Source organism: Quercus robur, chromosome 11, assembly GCF_932294415.1.
Source record: "Quercus robur chromosome 11, dhQueRobu3.1, whole genome shotgun sequence".
Classification (NCBI taxonomy): Eukaryota; Viridiplantae; Streptophyta; class Magnoliopsida; order Fagales; family Fagaceae; genus Quercus; species Quercus robur.
Window position 1 is genome coordinate 14,474,989 of NC_065544.1, and position 4,247 is coordinate 14,479,235.

The 4,247-nt window shown below is 32.4% G+C and overlaps 1 long non-coding RNA gene across 1 annotated transcript; it reads right to left on the minus strand.

Annotated features, from left to right (window-relative positions):
* Positions 1-2,957: 2,957 nt before the first annotated feature.
* On the minus strand, positions 2,958-3,481 carry LOC126706458 (uncharacterized). Its single transcript, XR_007648596.1, has 3 exons — positions 3,344-3,481; positions 3,132-3,244; positions 2,958-3,028 (listed from the first exon to the last, which is right to left on the minus strand). It is a non-coding gene; the product is annotated as an uncharacterized LOC126706458 (long non-coding RNA).
* Between the last annotated feature and the right edge of the window lie 766 nt (positions 3,482-4,247).

A 4,247-nucleotide genomic window follows, 5' to 3' on the forward strand; every position in this document is an offset into this window, starting at 1 on the left:
ATATTGTCATAAAAGTTTAGTTCGGTGCGATTCATTGTGGTTCCAAGGAATAGCAAATTTGGTGTTTGAAATTGTCATGTAAGTTTTAGATTGGTGCGTTTCAAGCTTTTATGTAAGTTTTAGTAAATGTTTTAAAAATAAAATGACCTTTGCAAATTGTTAGTGAGATTAGTAAAGGGCAGATTCTTGAAAGCTAAAACCATAGAGCATTCCACTGCAAAGTGTACTTCGCAAGCCATAATCCAGGAATAAATTTAAGAAATGTGTGTGTGTGTGTGTGTTTTTTTTTTTTTTTTTTCTTTCTTTTACCAATTGTCCTCTTTCTGATTCTCTTTAGACAGTTAATCTGCGAGCCAATCTCTTCCTTCAATCTTTGTAGTTTTATGATTGTCAAAGCCAAATAACTCAAGAAATTAAGGTTCAAAAACCATCAAATTGCTTAAAAGAAGAAAGAAAAGAGTATTAGATTAGCTGAGTGATGTTGGCCTTTTGGAGGTCCATTTTTGTATATCTTAGCTTTGTTTGATATATAGAATCCCACCCAAAAAAAAAAAAAAAAAAATTGGAAAGGATTTTTTGTTTGGTATATGAGCATTATTTGCGGATCACTGGATTTGTTGGATATTGGTAATGATTGATTGGAAATGCTAGCTGTTGGGATATGTAAAGCCTTGGAATTTGCCAAGAATTTATCAATATGAGACCTGGAGGTAGAGTATGAAGATAGCTCCGTCATTCAAGAACTTAATATGCTTTTTGATAAGTGAACCTAATATGCTTTAACTCTTTGTCATGCTTTCAGGTGCATTGCATTCTTTTGAGGCAATACAACATACTCAAATCTTGGTATGATACTCTTGAATGTATTTCAGATTCAATTAATAGTTACTGATGTACAAGTTTTATAAGTTCTCAATAAATACCACTATTGTTTTGTTAAAAAAAACAAAAAGTTTTGCAAAGGCCTTTTAAAATATTATATTAATTATCAACTATCAACATATATTCATTTCTCCTATTACAAAACCGTGACAAAATAGACCTGCAATTGAATATATTTTCTTGATGGTTTATATATAATCTAAATTATAGGCCTATCATCTTGCTATTATGTAATTATTGTGTTCATTTTTTGTATTAGGTTTTATCAAACTCCTGACAAATTCGGTGCTATAACTGCTTCTTATAGTGATATTTTGGATTAGCTTAATATCCTCCTCAATGTCTTGTCTTGACTTTGAAGATTTAGTCCCAAATGTTTAGACAATGATGGCATACCAATTCAGTTGGATATATTTGCCCTATTTTCTATATGATTTCCACTATAATAAATTGTTATTATTATTATTATGTGATATTGGATGGTTTTGAAGATATTGCATATTTGCATGCAAAATTCAGGTATTCTAGAGAATTCCCCTCATTCAAACTCATTTGATTGCAATGAAAGTAATAACAATGGTGGTTGCTCATATCATATGTTAGTCCAAGTGGTCTCTTGGAGAATGGAAGTACATACATGAAGTGATTCGAAGAGACTAATGTTTAAAAATTTTAGGGGATATTAGATACTATATGTTTAAATATACAAAATTATTTAGGTTTGAATGCATGTAGTGAAAGTATGAGAACTAAGGTTATGTTGGATGCAAAGATCATTAATATGGAAAATGATCCCGCACATTGCGCGGGTTAAACACTAGTTTTTATAAGTAATAAAGATTTTCATTAATAAAAGGGAATCTCTAAGGAATAGCTTAATTTCTAAAGATGACACTTATCCCAAAAAAAGAAGTAGCTTCCTAAAGATGACTGCTGAAAGGTGTTACTTGGCAAAGCAATGGTAAAAAACGAGGCACATAGTTGGACATCAAGGAGCACTACAACTCAAGAACAAAAGTTACAAAGTGCACAAAATATATTCATATAATCAAATCAATCTTGACATGCTTGAGAAATATGAATCTTGCTCTCGCATAAATTGAGAACATATAAGTTTAATTCAACTAAAATGTAATCTCACAAGGCGTATAAATGTTCTTCCCAGATATATAGCTGAGCCTAAAGGCGTTTAACCCAACCTAGGGCTTTCAAAATATATCATCACACCCACAAGTAGGGGTATGCGCAGTTTGGTAGGGGCGGTTTTTTTCCAAATTTATTACCGAATCGATAGAGATCGGTTTTATTTTTTATTTTTTATAATTGGAACTGATGCACACCGCCTAAGGTCGGTTTTCCGACCAATAGCGGTGTGGTTTTTTGCGGTCGGTTGAAATATTAAAAAAAAAAACTGTTTTTTTTTAATAAAAAAAAAAATTGGGCTTTCAAGCCCAATATCAATATATCAACTTGTTCAAGATTTCAAGTAAATACAAACAGTTTTTTTATTTAGCAAGCCATCTGTGCAAAAAATCTGTGTAAAAAATCTGTTCAACATAAAAAAAATAAATAAATAAAAAACTATTCAACAAATTTTTTCACATAAGAAAAACTGTTCAACATAAAAAAAAATATGTTCACATAAAAAAAATGTTCAACATAAAAAAATCTATTCACATAAAAATATTTGTTCACCCAAACAGCAATGATCCAAACTATCCAAAATTTTTCATTTCATTCACCATGTAAAAATATTTTGAAATTGCCTCAATAAGAGTTAAACTTCCAAAATACTATCATGTAGCATATAATAATATCATTAGTGTTACTGTGTGTGTCAGTGTCAATAATAATAAGCGTTAATGTATCCACTTAATAACGCATTACAGAACCATTTGTCACTGTCCACAAATGCCAAAAGAAAGATATACAAATTAAATTAGCATTTAGGCAAAAGAATGCTAATTGCTTGTATCCCCAATGATAATCCCACCCATGCATACCTAAATAACTATCATTAGTGAAAAGTCCACTACCAATAACATGTACAAATATAATTAGCATATAGGCAAAAGAATGCTAATTCTCGTAAGCCCTTTGTCCAGTAAGTCTACACTATGCATCATTCTAGAACTCCTACAAAATACTAAACAAAACAAAATAAACACGTGTTAATAACAATAAAACATTTATGAACAATAAAATATTTATAATTAACACAAACGAATGATAATAGTAAGTATACTTACATAATACTAATTACTAATTAACTCCAAGCAAAGAGTAGCACATCACTCATCATCATCCAACACAACGGTGCTTGGATCCTCCTCCATAGGCATTGGGCAAACCGATGCAATTTCTACAATCCCATTCAAAATAAAATAACTCGTAAGCATTGAGCAAATAGATAAACAATTGATCTATACAACAAACAAAATGAACATATATATATTTTTACCAGTGTCAATCTCAAAACCATCCATATCCTCCACATTATCCATGCACTCCCGAAGCTTTAGTGGTCTTTTTCTCTTTGCATCCTTCAACCAATTTTGGGTACAAATAAGGGCTTTAACTGTATTAGGAGATAGTGAACTTTGGAACGAATCTAGAACACGCCCTCCCCCCCCCCCCCCCCCCGGTACTAAAAGCAAACTCGGATGCAACTGTAGAGATAGGAATAGCCAACACATCAAGGGCAATTTGGGAAAGGACTCGATATCTAGAAGAATTCATTTTCCACCACATCAAGATGTCAAAATCTTCCACATTAGGGTCCTCAGAAGATTCCAACAAATACCTATAAAATTCAGATTTGTTTTCCATACTGTCCTTGTCTGCCAAGTGTTGCTTAAACTTATTATTATAACTTTTAATGCGATCAGACAATGAAGCATTACCAACACTTGGCCTGGAGTCCCTAGACAATGAAGCACCACTACCACTAGAACTCAAAGCTCCATTTTGACCCACTCTCTCCACATACAACCTTTTCAATGCATCCCGAACCTTAGAACTCATCGCATCCCCCTTGTCCTTTCCATACCACTCCCTAAACCAAAACTTTACATACTTCAATCTATATCTTGGGTCAAGAACAACAACAACAAAAAATATCAAATTGATATTATCTATACTTCCCCAATACTTATCATATTTTTTTTTCATCTCTACCGCCATACTCTTCAACAGTGGATCCCCATCAACACCACACAATCGTTGCAATTGATCTTCAATGCTAATTAGCTCATGGAAGTATGTATTAGAAGTAACAAACAAGGACCCAGAAAATCTAAGTGTCGCCTCATAAAATATGCCAAAAAATTTCACAAAGGTCTTGACATTTCCCAATCAAGATAGTT